The following is a 19739-nucleotide window of genomic DNA, read 5'->3' as shown; positions in this document are numbered from 1 at the left end:
GGAACTCCTTATATCAGCTGGTTTTAAGCAATCAAAGTTGCAGCAAGTATTCAGGACCTCTTTAGAGAGAACTTTATCTCACACTGTTATTCCCACAAACCACTAAAAGTTTCTTTAAGCACTTAATGTCTGATGCTTATATTTGTTTTTTCTTTTCCTCTTGGTTGGAAGTATAATTGAATTAAAACAACCTTTCACTGATGAACGCTTCATTTACAATAAACATAGCTGTCGTAATTTTATCTGTAACTCAAGATGCTGCTACCTCATAAAGCTACATTCAAGAAAACCTTCTGTCTCCTTCCTTCCCTGGTTAAGCAAAATTACAGAAGGTCATTGTTCTTACAAATAAAAGATAGAATTATTCCAAATAGCTGAAGAAAGACTTTTAGATATCTCTTTCACATAGATTTTTATAGAGCAGTGTATAGTACATTTTTATAGAACAGTGTTTGGCATCTGTCAACCACATGAGGCAGTCTAATCAGTTAATTATGGTCAGCAGGTCAGATATGTTTGAAACACTGATATTTAGCTTGTTTGGTTTTATGACAGATGAACAGAATTCACATTCCAAGAGGTTTGGCTGTAGCTCAGCTCTGGGCTTATTTACTGCAGAAAGCAGTGTATGACACAGGGGCAAGTTCTGGGAAACAAGAACAAAGAATCGGAGCTTTCTGTTGTTACATCACATTCTTACAAAATGGTATTGTTGTCCTCACAGGACAGGGAGAATAGAAAGAAAACTAGAATAAAGAACTGTAGAGTTGGATCACACAAATATTTCTATTAAATGAAGAACTGTGGGTCACAGAAAGGGTAAGTGATTTGTTGAGAGCCACAAAGGAAGTATGTTGTGAGTCAAAGGTTTGAAAATTGGTGCTTAGATTCTCAGTTACTCTTCCTTCACAGCAAGAATTAGTAAGTGTTGCAGCCAAACACCACATCGTTTCTTTCACTTACTGTCTCTATCTTTCTATATTTGATACCTTTTTTGTTTTAATTATCTTATGTGACACTGAAAAAAAGATCAGGAAGACACTAGCTGCTATATTTGTGTTGCCATGCCACAGTTTTAGGAAGCTCTGTTTGTATGATATGTATCCTATATTCTGCCCCATTAGAATAATGATTTGTGACTGAGTGTATAGCCAAGGGCCTGTCCTAATTTGCATTGTTAAAACTTTAACTAATACAATAATATCCCTGGAGGTCATTTGCAACCTGTGTAATCTAAATCTGTAATTGCTGAAGCAATGTCATGTAAATTAGAAATGTGAGTAGATGATTGTAAATGATTAAGTTAGCACGTCGTAAGAAGTTACCACTCTTGAGCTGAGATGCAGTAACTGATTGTTGCATGCTTTTATTTCATGACAGGTGAAGTCTGGCTAATTTAATGCTAATTTAAGTCACTATGCAGTGCACAATTGTCTGACCATAACTTACAATCTATTCTTTCAGATACCTAAGTAATTTTATTTTTCTCATAAGGAAGTCTGAAGTCACATCCAAACTGCCTAAAATTCTGATTCATCTGCTATTGTTAATACAATGCCACATTGTCACAAAGGGGGAATTACTAATTAATTACCCTTACAACAATAATAAATGATATAGCAAACGGGTATTCATAAAAATATTAGCCCTTTATTAATGAAATATGCCAAAACTCATTAAATAGGATTGTTGTACAGTTGAAATATATATTTACAATGGGAATATGCAGTCCTAGGGCAAAATACAAACTATTCTATGCAAATTAGGAGGCAACAACTTGGAAAGAGAAAGTCCCTGAGAGTAGATAGTGCTCGATTACAACAGGGGGGAGGCTCGATAAGAACCTTTAAACCCAAAGGGCAATGAATTAATTATTCACTGCTGATTTTACCCGCATGGGGGATGCTGCTGCTGCTGTGTTCGCTTTGGGAGGCCCTCGTACAGCACGGGCACGGCAGATTGCCAGCAAGGAGAGTTTACTGCCTGGTCCCAGGCTGATCTGGCTTCAGTGGATGGCAGGCAGTTGACAACACTCTTTGCTACGGGCACTTGCTTGGTTTCTGGGTAAACTAAGGCACAGCACGATTCTAATAGCAAGGGGAAGCAGGCTAGGCAGATCTGGTGTCTAGGCTTGTGGCTTCTCAGGCTTGCATGTGTATGGCTCGTGGCTTTATCTCAGGCTCTGGACCAGGCACTCGAAGCAGGTCAGGGCAACTCGAGGCAGCTTCTACAAGGCAGGTCCAAGTAGGCTCAAGAGCAAGGCTTGAGCAAGGTTGGAGCAAGGCAAAGACAACTACCAAGTCACTTGTATATATACAAATTGCCAGAGATCGGTTGGTCCTTTGGGGCACTGAAGCTAACGTGTAGCTGCCCGATGGAAAGGCGTTCTGCCAGGCTATAACCGTAAAAGGCAGAAACAAGGACCTTGTATCTGGGGGAGCAGTGGTCAGCTTATGTGCTCTCACCCAGACAAACATCTTGTTTACCAGACAGGCAGGAGTCTTGTCCCCTTTGTTCTTTTTCCCACGTTGCCCTGTTTTCTGCAGGAAGGAGGGGAGAGACAGGGACCTTGTCTAGACATCTTAAGGCCTGTCTGGATTTGTACTGGGCCATGTCATGGCCCTACCATGACAGTTACATCCAAATTGCCTAAAACTCTGATTCATCTGCTATTGTTAATACAGTGCCACACACTTGACATTTGAATTTTGTTCAGACACTGAAGGCTGCTGCCAGTTTTAGATTCTCTTTCCAGTGCAGGTGCATGGCAGCACACCAGTCAACATGGTTGCTCTGGCACGGGCAATGAAAACTCTGTCCTGGAGGATAGCGTGGCCTCTATACCCTCTCTAGTGGCTTTGGGGTTTCTGTCTTTACTTCAAGTAAACAGTGTTAGTTGTTGCTATCTTTATAATCAGTAGAGAAGCAACTAAAGGGCAGTGGAATTCTCTTGGAAATCTCAGAAAAGTTACTATTCCCTATTAAATGGTGTTCTGTACATATAATTTTGGTACATTTTAGAAGGAAGGGCAAGGCATGAGCCAAAATGCTCACTTAAGACTGCTTTATCCAGTGTAAGACGCTTAGATTGTCACAGGCAGTGTTTTCATGGTTATCAGTGAAGCTCTGCATAGCTACAGAATTACTCTCAGAAGAAACAATTTTTCTGAATGGGACCATAAATAGATGTATATGCTGTTGGGGGAGCTTTTGGGACAATACAGGCTTCTGGAATACAGAGTGCAGACTGACAGTCAGGAAGTGCTCAGATGCTACAGTGAGTGCTGCCAAAGTAGGGCTCCATCTAGACAGTTTGAAAACCTAGACAGAGATTGTATCTGGTGTATTTTTAGAGAATAATTATGCACATTCTATTTAATATTTAAAATTATGGTGAAAACTGTATCATTCATCAGGCATGTTGGTTTAAAACCCAACATGCTGTTAGAGCCTGAGAACAGACATCATATCTTTGTGAGAGATTCACAGACGCTTGATTTCATTCATCCACCTACACAGTTTGAGATAAGAATAAGAAAAATTTTCTACTTCAAGACAGAAAGTTAACTAGTTTGAAAAGCTGTTTTGGAGGTTAAGTGCTTCTGTGATAAATCTTACACAGAATCACAGGAATATTCAGGTTGGAAAAGACCCCCAGGATCACCAAGTCCAACCGGCAACCCTACTCTACAAGGTTCACCCCTAAACCATATCCTCAAGCACCACATCCAAATGACCCTTAAACACATCCAGGGTTGGTTGACTCCACCACCTCCCTGGACAGCACATTCCAATGCCTGACCACTCTTTCCGTGGAAAATTTTTTCCTAATGTCCAATCTAAACCTACCCAGTCGCAGCTTGAGGCCATTCCCTCTTGTTCTATCACTAATTACCTGGGAGAAGAGACCGGCATCAGCCTCTCTACAGCGTCCTTATGGGTAGTTATAGAGAGCAATGAGGTCTCCTCTCAGCCTCCTCTTTTCCAAACTAAATGGCCCCAGCTCCTTCGGTTGCTCCTCATAAGATTTATTCTCCAGGCCCTTCACCAGCTTCGTTGCCCTCCTCTGCACTCACTCCAGCACCTCCACATCTCTCTTGTATTGAGGTGCCCAAAGTTGAACGCAATACTTGAGCTGTGGCCTCACCAGAGCTGAGTACAAGGGGACAATCACCTCCCTACTCCTGCTGGACACAGCATTTCTAATCCAAGCCAGGATGCCATTGATTTCTTGGCCACCTGGGCACACTGCTTGCTCATATTCAGCTGCTTGTTGATTAGAACCCCCAAGTCCCTTTCTGCCAGACAGCTTTCCAGCCACACTTCCCCAAGCCTGTAGCGTTGCTTGCGGTTGTTGTGACCCAAGTGTAGGACCTGGCATTTGGCCTTGTTGAAGCTCATCCCATTAATGTTGGCCCATTGATCCAATCTATCCAAGTCCCTCTGTGGAGCCTCCCTGCCCTCCTGAAGATCAACACTCCCACCTAACTTGGTGTCATCTGCAAACTTACTGATGACACTCTCTATGTCTTCATCAAGGTCATCAATAAAGATGTTAAACAGAAGTGGTCCCAACACTGAGCCTGAGGAACCTCTTCCAGCCTTCTTGATTCTATGATTCTATGATTCTATGATTCTATGAACACCACTTGTGACCGGCCACCAACTGGATTTAACTCCATTGGCCACCACTTCTTGGGCCCTTTCACCCAGCCAGTGCTTTATCCAGCAGACTGTCTGCTCATCCAAGCCATGAGCAGGTACTTTTGTCAACAAGAATTCTGTGGGGAACAGTATCAAAGGCTTTGCAAAAGTCTAGGTAGACAATATCCACAGCCTTTCCCTCATCCAGTAGTCAGTCATCTTACCACAGAAGGAGATCAGGCTGGTCAGGCAAGACCTGCCCTTCATAAACCCATGCTGACTGGGCCTGATCCTCTGGTTTTTCTCTACATGTCACAGTATCACAGTATATTGGAGGTTGGAAGGGACCTCAAGAGATCGGTAGGTCCAACTCCCCTGCCAAAGCAGGATCACTTAGGGTAGTCTGCACAGGAATGCATCTAGGTGGGTTTTGAAAGTCTTCAGAGAAGGAGACTCCACAACCTGCCTAGGCAGCCTGTTCCAGTGCTCTGTTGCCCTCACTGTAAAGAAATTTCTCCTCATGTTGAGGTGAAATCTTCTATGTACAAGTTTGAACCCATTGCTCCTTGTCTTATTACTGTGTGCCACTGAAAAGAGCCTGGCCCCCTCCACTTGGCACCCACCCCTCAGGTATTTATACACATTGATGAGATCCCCTCTCAGTCTTCTCAAGACTAAACAGCCCCAGGGATCTCAGTCTCTCTCCATAGGGGAGATGCTCAAGTCCCCTAATCATCCTTGTGGCTCTCTGTTGGATTCTCTCCAGCAGTTCTCTGTGTCTCTTGAACTGGGGAGCCCAAAACTGGACACAGGATTCCAGGTGTGGTCTCACCAGGGCACAGTAGAGAGGTAGAAGAACTTCCCTAGACCTGCTGGACACACCTTTCTTGATGCATCCCAGGACCCCATTGACTCTCTTGGCCACAAGAGCACATTGTTGTTCCTTGGAGAACTTGCTGTCCACCAGCACTCCAAGGTCTTTCCATCAGGGCAGCCCCTAACCTGTACTGGTGCCTGTTGTTATTTCTCCCCAGATGCAGGACCCTGCACTTGTCCTTATTAAACTTCATGAGGTTTGCCTGCACCCAGCTCTCCAGCCTGTCCAGGTCACGTTGGATGGCTGCAGAGCCTGAGGGGGTGTCAGCCAACCCCCCCAGTTTTCTATCATCGGCGAACTTGCTGAGGATACTCTCAATGTCCTCATCCAGGTTGTTGATAAAGATATTGAACAAAACTGGACCCAGTACCCATCCCTGGGGAACACCACAGGCCACAGAAAATAAATAGCATTGAACGTTCTCCTACATAATCTTTTTTCCCACATGCATTGTTTTCCTACATACATTTATTTATGTCCTATGTGTATTCTCTCACTTTCCAGACTATGAATTACTTTGGGTTTTTTTTCCCTACAGTTCATTATAGATAACTTGCACAGGAGCCAGAAACTGCACATGCTTTCAATATATAGGGAAGAGTATAATTTTGGAAAAGTCACAGTTGATGATGTGTTGTTTTTCTTCTGTAATAACAAGAGTTTGACATTTGAGGGCTATTTCCTCATTGAAGAAGAGGAAGGGGGAAGACAGCCTTTAAGGTCTTGTCACACTTTCTTCTTTTAGTGAAAAAAAATAATATTCCAGAATCATTGTTGTTTTCTTGTGGTATCTGTTTTGGAGACATCTGTATGTTTATGCACTAGTTTTCTGCTAAACCTGCTTTCTGCAGTATTTTGTCAGGAGTATTCCTCTGTCATGGAGGATGGAGAGGAGAAATGGAAAGTATCTGCTGTCAGGCTGGTATAATTATATTTCTGTTGTGATTATATTTTAAGTGTTGTAATCATTTCATAGTAGTATTTTGCCATGGCCTGATTCACTGAAGAAAGCAACTAATGTAAATAGGCATTGTGTGGTCTGGGCACTAAGGGTGGTAGGGACTTTGCAGACACCCCAGGGCAGGGCTGGGCAGCCCAGGCTCATCCCACTTCCCCAGCCAGGCGCAAGCCAGCTGCGGGGCATCAGGACAGCCCCAGCAGTGGGGGCGTTAGCGAGCAGCTCTGATCCCAATGTTATTTTGGCAGGGACTGGCAGTCCCAGGGAGGGCAGGCCTGAAGTGGGTTTCCTGGGCAGTGGGCATGCAGGGGGAAGCCTTGCAGGAGGCCTGCCAGTGCTCTGAGGACACTTACAAGAAGCTCTACCATGTTTATACTCTTGACTGCTCCAGGGAGACCTGTAACAGCTTCAGGGCTTTCTGGTGACTGCCACGTCAGGGCTTTTCTCAAGCAGTCTGCACTCCAGAGCATAGGTGCCTTTCTTTCTTGGTTCACTGGGAGGCAGGAGCCCACGTGGAGCTTTTCAGCTCACTTAAAGAGTGTTTTGAGAACATGGCACATGCCCTGCAGCAAGTGGACAAGGTGGGCTGTGAGGTCTCTTTGTGGTAGTTTGGTTGCTCTCCTCCCCAGTTCTTAAGGGATTCCCCCTCCTGATTCACAATTGTGCATTTAAAAGTGCTCTGATGCTTTACAGGGTTTGGCTTCTAAGGAAAATTCTTTTCCTCCCCTTTGTGTTGGTTACTTGTGTGATGAGTTCACTGTGTAATGGCAGATAACAGGCATGCAGTAATTTGCATAAATTGAGAAAGGCAAATGCAGAATTAAAATGCACCAGAGAAGTGCATTGGAACTACTGACAATTTCACAGCATCAGGCAGCCAAGATGGAAGACATGACGTAGTACATGGTCCCTTAACTGGCATAACATCACCCACACTGTGCCTGCATCTGCGCTGCAGTATGGCACCATCGACATATGCCACGGGGAAGTGAACAGAAGCAGATTTCATGCTTCTGTTATTTCCAAAAGAACTTTGTTTGGTGTTTTGTTTTGTTTTGTTTTTTTCCTTTTCAACTGTAAACCTTTTGGATACAGTCAAAGACAAAAAAAAAAAAATCCATTGTAAACCAAACTGCTTCTGATGTGCTTTGTGGCCTTGGGTGTTACATTCAACCTCTTTATGATTCAATTCTGCATTTTCACGTGCCTGTTATACTGCTTAACTAATTAATCTCTGTACATTGTTTGATGTCCTTGCACAAATAGATACACAAAGCTACGGATAAATAGACAAACAATAGTGTTTCAATTTGTAGTCACAAAACTAAATTGCCAAAGCAAGAAGCAGGAAAGAAGCTCCATGAGAAGCTGCAATGAGGAAAGAATATTCAGCCCCCTTTTTTTCCTCCCTCCTGATGAAATGCTGCATTGTTTTAGTTTCTGGGTTTGAAGCATTATTGTTTTTAATCCTAGTTATTTTCAGAAAGCATATAGTGGTTGTTATTCCAATACAAAGATGAAAATGGGAGAAGAAAAATAATTTCTCCCCAGAATCATAAATTTCAGGATCTGGTTGATAATTTTTATTTGGGATAAAAAATTATTCAAATTTTCCATTCCATTAATTGCTACTATGCTCAGGTAGTACTTCTTGGAACTTGTCTTTGGGGTTGTGATTTATGTGTATCACCTATGCTGTAATGCAATCATAGTAAAACTATGGTATTTCCAGTTTTAAAGCCAGCCAATGTGTCTTCAGACTCAGCAACTGTCATTGTTTTAATATTTGAATGTGAATTTTTACTACCTGGTTCATGATTGATTCAGTGAGTTCAAAAATAGAGAAAAAAAAAAAGATCTGAGAAGATTTTGAATGAATTTTGCCAGATTTACAATCTACTTTCATAAATTCCAAAAGACAGAAACTGCTTTTGGAAGGTAAATGGTATGTTGAAAATTATTTGCTTAGCTCTAATTAGGATAAACATTTTTACTCATGGAAATGAGGGGAATGCACAAGCTCAGATAATTATTAATTCAAATATGTAGGATTTTTGTTTGCAAATAATTTTGAAACTGTTAATACCCAAGTTCAATTATTGTGCCATTAGTTACTATCGATACTTGGTTTGCAAAATGTGGATTTATGGCTAAATTTCTGCCAAAGACTTCATTGTTAAATAGCATTTTTTTCTTTTTTGGACAAACACATGAGGTGGAATGAGGATATGTTCATAGTCAGACACACAAATCTGGCAGAGAGAAGTCTGAATAAGTACCAGTGAGCTTTATTTTGCAATCATCTCTTTGTGTGTCTTGGAGTAGATTTCTCAGATTGATATAAGTAGGGCTTTTAAAATAATGACTTTTATGAGGAAGTTCAATAATTATTCTTGTTTTGACAGAAACTTCCTTGCTTGTATCTCCCCCCATGCCAGTACTAACGCAACTCTCCTAAAGCCTGCTCAGCTTTCCTGCCCCTTGCTGTTGTTGCCCAGTCTCATGGAACTATGAAGGTACAAACAGATCAACCTGTAGTTATCAAAACTAAGTGTTCTTCACTTGGTTTCACACTTTAACTTGTTTCCTCTGGTCAAAGGCTTATGCATTAGTTTCATTAAATATTGTCGAGCATCACTTAGTGACATGTTTACCAATAAGCAACATGTATAAACGCCCATCCATGCAGTTATTGTCATATCCCCATGTCATGCACAGGTCCTGTGACTGTTGCTGTCTCTTCTGCTTTGAAAATCCTCACAATAGCAAGATTTTGCATGAAATCATGTCTATTCAACACAAAAATAATTTTAAAATTAAAATTACCTTTTTTACAGTAGTCATATTGCAGGATCTTTAGACACAGTTAGATACAAATAGCAATTCTCAGGTGAATGCAAGAACCTTTTGTGGGGCATGGGTTGCAGGCTGGTTTGCTGAAGAAGGTAAGAAATGGTAGCAGTAACCTGTGAGGCACCCCTTTGTGGTCAGTGGGGAAGCTCAGCAGAAGAGAGCTCTGAAAGCACTTATAAAAGCAGGGCCTCATTCTCAAATTATTAATTTCTCCATATTCAAATATCTGACTAATTTGTACAAAGTCAGGTTGCAGTCTTAAACTTTTTATGCATATGGTAGCAGAAGAGAACCATTGTTCAGTCAAGGTTATTATTCCTACAATATGAGAATTGAAAGTGCAAATCTCCATGTGTAGTTGCTGACTGGGTGAAAAGTTGTCAGTGGATGTACCTTAGTATTTATGTAGCTCCTTTGCAAAGCAAGGCGTATGATTTATATAGCCTCAGTTATCCCACAGGAAAGGATGTCCTTAGGTAACAAGAGGTGGGTTTTTGTGAATTGATGAGCATGGCTTGGGGTCAGGACCATGAGATCCACAAACAGGTGAAGCTTCAGCAGCATGTAGAGGCAAACTGTTAGCTGCACTGGCACTTTTCAGAGTGTACCAGTAGGTGCTTAAGAGCAAGCTTCATGTCAGAGCTGGACTGATGTTTAGAAATGCTGCGTGAAGTAAGATGTGTTGACAACCAAAACCCTACCTATAGCTACATCGTATTGGGGCCTGCATGTTGTACTACCTTTGAGCAACATGTGGTGGAAATTAAGCACCACTGGCCTTGACTGGTATTTTGCCAGGTCCTCTCCTCCATACTCTTTTCACAATCAAACTGTTCATAAATGCTTGTTAAGAAACAATTTACCTGTTATCTGTTTGAACATGTTTTTTTTAATACATTATCCCCTGTAGTTTTGGTTTCTGTTTTATTTGGTTTTACTTAATTCAGTAATTTTATCGGTTTTGTTCCTTTTCTTTCTGCTGCTTTTTATTGTCTTTGTTAAAGATCATGGACATGTAACTGGAGGGTTGAGAACATGGTTTGGAGAAATGGAAGTCTAAATTTTGTCCTAGGGGATAATTATTTTTATTATTTTTTTTTTTATCTCACACAAACAGAATGTTTGATTTAAATGACCCATCAAGTGGTAATAGCTCAATAGGCTGTTTGATGCAGTGCTATCACAATGAGTATAAATACAAAAAAAGTAATAACAAAAGTTTAAGAGCAGTCATTCATGACTAGGAAGAGCCTTGACAAAAAGGGACACCTGTTTCAGCTTCACTGAGAAGGTGATGCAACTGCCTCTGGGAAAACCTGTGGTCTCAGTCTGGAAAGATTCATCACAAAGACTACATCATGGTTCAAACTTGCAAAATGTTTTATATCTTCATTAAGAGGAACTCAAAAGAAAAAAGTTGGAAGTATTTTGTATTTGAAGGCTTAATATTTTGAGTTCTTGTTAGATGGCCTAAAGATTACAATTTTATAATTTTATGCAGCTGATGAGGTGAGTAGCCAAGAGTAGCATAGCATGTAAAATATTTAAAAATACATTTTAATTGTAACTTAAGTAGGAATTAATGGAATTAATTACTCTTTTCTGTCATAACATTTAAAAAAGATTATTTCCACATTTGTTGGTAAAAAAACATGTGTTTGTTCTCTTATGGCTTTCATAATAAGAGCTAATAATGAAGCCTTACCTAGTGTGATTTTGTAACTTTTGTTTTAAATACTTGTTGTATTATGAATGGATCCTGAGGATAAGCCATCTTGATTTTAGAAATTATGTTATAGTTTTATTTCATTCTTTTAGTGAAAATATAACAATTTAATGGTAGTTTTTTTAATAGGCGATCAAATCAGATGAGAGATAAGGACAAAAGGAAAATGTGCTCTTAAATAATCATAGCCAGATCAGGATGAGTTTATCTTGGCATGTAGGTTTTTGGCACGTGCTTGTGTAAAAACAGTGTGAACATAAGGAGAAAAGTCATTGTCAAAATGCAAACTGTCAGGAGGAATGCAACTGTAGATCTGAATAACCTTGTGCCTTGTGGTTCATATTTCTAATCCAGTTTTGTACTTTCTGTAGTCCTGTGATGCTTTTAAGAGCTTTGAGGTATAAAGTTTTCATGGGAGGTGTAGGTGAGGTATTTCCTAGGCTCCACTAGGATTGTGTCCAAAAACTGGTATGTTCTTTACTTTGACCTCAGGATTTGTCAGGAGTAATAGAAATGCCAGCTGCCCCTTGTTGCTTGCTGAAATCACTATCTAGCTGGTTATGTAAAGGTCCGGGTTACACAAAGGAAAAAAAAAAACAACTCAAAGTAAGTAGTATGAAAACTGTAGATAAAGACATGCTGAGGGTGAATCTGCATATCAGAAAACCCCCCCAACAGGATGCTTTCTGGAGTATACTACTGGTGTTTATTTTCCTGGTCTTGCATATAGAAGGGAAGATGATACAACCTCTGCAAAGATATTTTGATGCTTGTTGATACGCAAAAGTGACACTTTTACATGAAAGAATACATGATTATGGCAGTTGCTATGTAAATGGAAGTGTATAATTTGAATGCTGGAAAAACACAGACATTTTTGATAAATGCAGCTTTTCAGAGCCTTTCAAGCTATCTCAAGTTAGGGAAGAAAAAAGTGAAGTAAAACTGCATGTTATTTTTAAAAATGTTTGCTAAGCTTTCAAGTTTGACTACTCAGTCTATTTAATGATACCACATCTACACTCTGGGGTTTTGTGAATGTCTATCTTTTTATTTTAGTATTAAGTGTGAACTTGAGGCATTACAGGTGAAGAGCTTAGGTTAAGAATTAAGCAACCCCAAAGTTTGCAGATGTTTAATGGCAAGGATTTGTTTTGTCTCAGGTGTACAGAATTTTAACCACATGGAGTTAAATCACCCAACCTCAATGCTTATAAACATTTTAATTCTAGTTCAACTTGTTAACTTTCTTCTTACCTGATTGTTGTTTTGTGTGATTCATCTGACACCACTGAAGTCACTACAGGGAGTAGATAATACTGTGTCAAGCTTATTTGTATAAAAGTATATCCTTTATCAATCAATACTTGCTAAAATACTGTTTTGAGAAGTTGACAGATTCTATTTCTATTAAATACAGTTCATATTGCAGAAGTGGGGAAAGTCCTGTTCCTTGCAGAAATGCTCTTAGGAGGTTTCTTTGCTGGTGAACTTGTGCAAGGGCAAAGGTGAAGGAGTGAGAGAAAATTCTTTCACTAACTCAAGTATTTCCTGTAGACAGCAATTACATTCAGGTCTGTGAACTTCAGTTAGCTACCCACAAGCATTTGAGCTGTGATCTCAACACAGTGTTTGTTTAACCTTCCTTTATTTCTGAATTTCCAAAATATCTGGTCGAGACTTTTCAACATTAAATACCATTTTTTTCCCCTTATGATTGAAAGATCAAATGTAATTATCTGACTGTCTCCTGTCGTGGTTTGGATTTGCACCGCCTTACAAGTTGGAATTTACCCCAAGGAGTAAATAAGCACATTACTCAGAATTTAGAAATTAAATGAAGTTAGTATTTTAAAAAGTAGGCTAAATATTAAAGGTAATAACCATATACATATATACATACACAACTAGACAAGAGCCCAGCTACCCCCCTGTACAGAGCCCAGACCCTCCCCCCTGTATTCCTCTCTGTACACAGCAGCCTGAAGGCCACTCTGCCTTGCCTCCCCCACTGATAACCCAAACAGTGGTTGTCAAGAGAGAAGTAAAGGCAAGGTTCAGAAGGGAGTAAAGAGGGAAAACAGGATAGAGAAGAGTACACTAACCCAAATATTTAGCATTTGCAGATGAATGGGATGGGATAAACATGATTTTTGTAGTATCTTGTCCAACCCCTCTGTGATTGTCCAGCCTCCTATGTTCTGGAATTCTCTGGAAAACCTTTTATTTATCATATAATATTCAAACTATAACGTTTCCTCACCAATTTACAGTCTGTGTGCCATAAGAAAATTCTTTTGTAGGAAGCCTACATATGAGTTTGGCTTTTTCCTGACTTTTTCTGCAAGCTATGATTCTAGCTGTGCTGTTAAAAGCTACTCTATGTGTAGTTTTTTTACAGTTCTTTTGTCAGCTCATTGTTTGATGTCACATTGAGCAGGAGTTCTCTGATCTTAATTTAAGAGCTTATTTTGGAGTAAATAGTTGTATTTTTTTTATTCTATGGCTCTTACTCAAATGAAAGTGTAGCTTAATGCTGCCTTGAAGTATTGTGATGTTTTTTCCTAACTAGTTCTATATTTCATATAGTAACAATATGGAAAATCTATATAGTGGCTACTACTAATCCAACAAAATAAAAATCCCCACTATTTCAAAAGAAAATCTCTTCTATTTAGTTGTAGGTAGAATAATATACTGGGGATCTATTATCTCTTTTGTTGAAGTAATGCCACTTCTAAGTGCTAAGGATGGATGGGATAGCAACCTTCTGTCTGCAGTTTTTTAGGGTACCGGCATTGTGTGTGCTTTAAGCCTTGTTCCCAAGTAATCACCCAAAATATGTACATGGTTCCTTCTCTTGGGAAAACAAAACAGTTATTTTCTGCTAGAGCTTTAAAAAGTCACAAAGGAATCCAAACAAAATGTGAAAGGGAGGTTACTCTTAACTTGTACCAACTATGACAGCATTTCTGAATGGAACAGATTGTAGCATACAGAGCCTCTTTAAGGGAAATCCTCCACCCTGGCTTACCAAAGGGAAATTCAGCTGTAAAATGCTCTGGATTAGATCCTGTGGATCCAAATTGTAGAGTAGGATTATTATATTTTTTCTGACTTAACTCCGTGTCACTTCCCAATTACAGTCCAATATAGCACACAATGCTAGCAAATTGTCTTTGGTACTGTTAGAAGTGATTGACTGACTGTGGTTTATCATCAAATGAAATTGCCCAAGAATGTTGAACTACCATGATAGGAATGAGAAAATGAGTGGCATCAGCATGAAAGCTATGCCTCACAGTAACTAGAAGCATATGTACTGTGTTGAGACTAAACATGTTCTATGTTTTGGAATTACAAAAATTAAATTATTTCAACAGTTTCCTGACCAGAGCAATTTTTGAAATAGCCCCAAAAATAGAGAACGGTCGGGGGGGGGGGAGGGAAAGGATGGCTGAACCCCCTGGGGAGTTAATTTTTTAGGAGTACTAAGAATGAATACAACTTGTCATAATCTGAGAACTCCTTGATTGCTTAACTTATACATGCCTTAAAACTACTGCTTTAGCTTTAGTTTGTTCTATGAATCACATCACATCTTTTCCTTAAATGCAATACTGTTCTATTTTGTCCTGAGAAGGAAGTTAATTTTTGCTTATATTTTCTGCCTTATCATATCCTGCTATTTTCTGATATGGTCATAGTCATCCTTCTCTGCCAGTGCACACATTCACAGCATAATCAGTTTTCCCCATCAATCTAAAAGTGTGGTGTAGATTTAACCATCGCTTCAGTGCTTATGATAAGCAGTTACCCTTTTTTCCTCCAGAGACCTCTCATTAAGGCAATCCTCTGGATATTTCAGTGTTTCAGGACTAAATATGTAGTGGGGGTTTTGTTTCATAGTTTTACTTTGTCCTGTTAAACTTCTAATGTACAGAATTCAAGGACTAAGGGTGACTTCAAAAGCAGTTTGCCAGCATATGCTAATTGATTGCTAAAACCTTTAAAAGGACAGTTTATGAAATCACATATTGTAATTTTGTGAACAACTCAGATGATTTTCAAGTTATATTTTTCATGTAAATTAAATGACCTGCTCTCAGATATTTGATGTGCCAACTATCTGGAAGAACCTAGCTCCTGTTTCCTATTGCCTTACTTAAGTATTTCTAAAGGCTTTTAATGGGGAGAAAGCCCAACAGACCAAATCCGAACACATACAAGAGATAAGTATACTTGAAGATCTAGCTCAATAAGCACCTCCAGAAGGAATATCAATTATATTGCCTCTGTGAGAATAAATGTCATCAAATTCTGAAACCATTAGGCTAGGTTTCATTTCACCTAACTTAGAGTGCCTAGCAGTTATGAGTCTGGTATGAGGAAATCATCCGGGTAATGGAAGGAGATGACAGATAGTAATTTATTCTACCTGTATTATTAGCTGAGGTTATACAAGATTAATTAAGTAATGCTTTTGCTCATGTAATTTTAATACCAGCAACCATAGCTGAATCTCAGTGTAATTTTTCGTATTAAGTCCAGTGTTTATTTTTTGAATATACCATTACAAAGCAGATGAACCTCTATCTGTGACAAAATATCCAAGACAGACACAAAGTCAATTAACCACTCCTGGATGTCCACGAAGTTTGATCTCAGTCAATAAACAAGCAGTTTATTTTTTCAATAGGCAGGCATGCAGTGGCTGTGGAAATCAAGTTAGTAACTTGCCCAATTTCACAGGATTGGAGTTAGAAGTAGAAAAACAAGGACGAAGAGGAGGATGTCATGCCCCTACTCCACCCTGATTAATAATGCCATATTCTGCAGGTGTACTGTAATAGGACCCATTAATGGCTTTGCAGCTCTCTCTCTCCAGTTCTGCTCCAGAAATAGATGCATTTCAGTTCTGTTCCGAAAAGCAGGAAGAAGGATAACTTTTGCAGAGATGGAAAGAAGCTAGAATTTCACCAAAGGGAACATGAGACTTGCTTAGGTGAATTTTTTGAAAAGATTAGGACAGGTCACACAAAACTTTTAATAGGAGTTCTACAAACTTTCAGTATACTTAATTTTACCCAAAGAGTGCAATATTTTTTCATGTTGCAGGCTTTATGTGTTCAGCTCTCAGGTTTGTAGCTACATCATGCACACACTTGAAAAAAAAAAAAAAAGGAACAAAAAAGTGCCCATAGCAAACATAACATTTGTCCTAGTAATGGCAGCCTTTAAATTCTTAGTAACCAAATCTATTTAGTTGCATAGCTAAATATTTTTATTTGAAAGAATGGAGAAATATGCGTGAGGTTAAGAGAGGAGGTAATTTGCCATAACCTATTTTTATACCATTCCAGTCAAAATTGCACCACTTAGCTGAGCACTAAAAAAGGGGTGCCTGAAGCATACTTGCATTAAATCATCTGTTAGTGTCAGGCCAAATTTTTGATCTACAGCCTTACAGGTGGTGACAGCCTTCTGCAAGGGATACCTGTGTCCTGCGCACTCCTCAGAAACTTTTATGTGCTAGGATAGCAAAAACAGGCCTAAAATGTTGATAGTGGATATGAAGAAAGATCTCTGGAGACATAAGATGAAGATCTGAGGAAACAAGTGGAAATACACGTCTTTGCTGTAACTTGCTCTGAAGTAAAGGTAGTCTCTAAATCCATTGTAGTCTTTAATTAGAGATTAATAGGAAGGATTGTTCTTGAAGTAAAATAGTAGAAATATTTGTGAATTGAGTTATGGTGTGAAAGAAATATAATTTCTCCAAATATCATGGTATTGCAGCAAACTTTGGCTTCTGAGCATGTGTCAAAAACAGTTAACTACTTGTCTTCTTTCCTTAGTCTGTATGGAATGAAACACCAAATAATCTTTTTTTTTCCCCCTCTCAGTTTATTTTGATCCTTCTGATATCTCTTTCATCTAGTTGTGTGGCTCCCAGTAGTTAGGTCCAGAGTACAATATAACATAGAACTGGATTCAAAGTTTGGGTTTTAGTAAAACATTCAAGCATGCATATCTATAGGACTGAAAGGTCTAGTTTGCAAATATACCTTCTAACAGAGCTCCTTTCAGCACAGCATTCTGGTAGCAGAGAACCCTCCCACCTTGTTTTGCCTCCTCTCTCAGTCTCTAGTACCCTGGCCGGTGGACAAAGCTGAAGTTTCAGAGCAAAAAGCTCTGTCTTCATGGGAAGCCTGGGTGTCATGGGCTGTGGCCATGAGTGGCTAAGTGAAATACACTCAAAACAGGGGCTTGACAGGTCTGTCACTACTGTGGCATATTGTGCCATACTGTGCATTTACAGCTTAACTCTGTTGCCGTGTTTAACACTGTTGCTCTATCACTCCGTGTGCCAAATGAAGTCATTAGCAGATTTGAGATCTATCAACCATCTGTGCCTGGTATCTGTTCATCCTCAAGTGGAAAAGAGCTATTGGTGCAGAGCTATACTTGGGATGTAGTGGTATTAGAATGTCTCTGGAGTATGTCTTGGTCATTTAAACTAGCATGCCCCTCACATGGCATTTACTGCTCACCCTTCCCTCCTGGATAACATTTGAGTCTCTGGAGAAGCCTATAAAATGAGAACCAGTTTGCACGGGAGAATGGTACAGCATCTTTTGTTAAATATTTGCAATGACTAGGAATACTCAACCAGCTTTGGTGTGAATGAAAAATGTAATAAACCATGAAGGTTTTTTTCTAACTTTAATTTCCCCTTACATAAAAGAGGGAAAAAAACTGTTAGTTATGCTTTCTTCCTGGTGCTGGGTTAGAATACACCAGCTGTGACACACCATTTACTGAAATGACTGGAGTCCTTGTAAATTAAAGCTGAAAATAATATTGTCCCTATCATTACAATACACCCCTTGGCAGTCCTTCCTGCAAGGTTTTCTTACGTGTTACAGGAGTTGCCTCACTGTGTTGCAGTAACATACAGGAACACAGAGACAAGATAATTGATTATTAGTCACAGTGTTTGATCTATGTGGCAAGTGATAACCAATAATGATTTGCTTTCTTCTTACTTCCCTATTGACATTTTTCATTGTTGTAGTGTCTGAAATTCTGAATCTGGAATGTCCTACTATCACCTGTAAGTCTGCTTTATTTAACCCAAATTAAAATCCATAGTATAAAGCAATATGAATGAAGCCTAAATTAAGAGCAAATCGAGCTCGGTATGTTGCCAAACTAAAGCCTTCATACCCTGCCACATGCAAAATGCAAACACTGAAATAAATCTTCACGGTGAGTCTGGCACAGACAAAGATTGCTCAGACAGTAGCTCCAGACATCTTGAGAACAGAGATCTCTTCATGGGGTAAATTTACAGTTTTCATATGTTGCTCAGACAGGAAATAAAATGTAACTAATTGCAGTGTGGCAGTTTAGGCTGGGTGCCGCCTGCCACTGCTGCATGAGATACACCTCTGGTGTCCTGGGTGCCCACCCACAGGGGTGGACACAGGAAACGACGTATTTCTACCCATAAATCCTGCGCCCTATAAAGCCATCTGCAGAGTCATTCTTTTGCTCTTTCTTCCCTCTCTGCTCCCATGGGAGATGTCCTCTCTTATCGGGTAATGCCGGGGGAGTATCCTCAAGGCCTCTTAGGCCTGTCTAGGCCTAATGCCAGGAGGAGAATGGAGGGAGGGGCAGTCTCAGACCTGGCCAGCCTGAGACTTGCCTAGCAGTGGGAGGGGGAAGAAAGAGCCCTGGGGGTTTGGGTAGACCCTCAGGTGGGAGGAAGGGAGGATTGGGAAGCTTTGGGAATTCTGTGAGGGGTTCTGTACGCTTTGGGATACTCTTTGCCACTATGCTTTGTAGTTCTCTGTAGCTTCACCAATTGCTTTTCCGTTTAAACTTTCCATCACTCTCCAATCTGTTTGTGTGAGTCTCATTCTTTTGTCCCTTTCGGGGCAAGAGACGATCTGTCTGGCCCCAAACCAGCACATGTAGTAATTTCTGTTTGCTGATAAAGTATGCCTCAGAATAATGGTCAGTCAGTAAAGCTGGTTTACTCTCCATGTGTTTACCAGTCTGGAAAAGATTATGTCTTCTATTTGGGTTACCTTATTGAGCACAGGATACCTCTCTACAAGATATGTAGTTTTTCAAAAGAACAAATATTTTTAAAAAAACTTGACTTGCTTTATATAATATTGGTTTTTGGTTGAAATAGTAGTTTCTTTTAAATAAACTTGCAAGGTTTATTGCGATGGAGCCAACTCAAACACTGAGAACTGATTCTTTAACTTTTTAGTGAATGGCCAATTAGGCTATGATGATAAGCCTTGAGAACTCTAGAGTACTCCTATGTAAGCTTTGTACTGGGAAGGTTTCAAAATTCTGTGACTCTGCCCCTGAGAATTTTCCCTCGATTTTCATGCTGGGAGATGTGTTATTTCAGAAATTTGGAAATGGCAAGGAATTAATCTTTTTAACTTTGAAATCTGAAACGTGTAACCATTTTTCCTTGTTTGTGGGTATGACAAATGCTGTGAGTACTCTGTCTCTGTATGCGGATATGCAGTTTTAGTGCTGTGTAGCTGGATAGAGAGGAATTTTTAGAGGAATCAGAAGGGACAAGCTGAACAACAGCACAAATTAAATAACTGAGATAAATGATTCTGCAGGAGTTAAGATGACAAGGGCAA

General features: G+C 39.7%; 1 protein-coding gene across 1 annotated transcript in view; it reads left to right on the top strand.

The window, feature by feature from the left end:
- SMYD3 (SET and MYND domain containing 3) overlaps window positions 1-19739 on the top strand; it is a 419115-nt gene that overhangs the window by 302503 nt on the left and 96873 nt on the right.

The sequence above is a fragment of the Indicator indicator genome, chromosome 2 (assembly GCF_027791375.1).
Source record: "Indicator indicator isolate 239-I01 chromosome 2, UM_Iind_1.1, whole genome shotgun sequence".
NCBI classification, from domain to species: domain Eukaryota; kingdom Metazoa; phylum Chordata; class Aves; order Piciformes; family Indicatoridae; genus Indicator; species Indicator indicator.
This window is presented reverse-complemented; position numbering and strand designations above follow the sequence as displayed.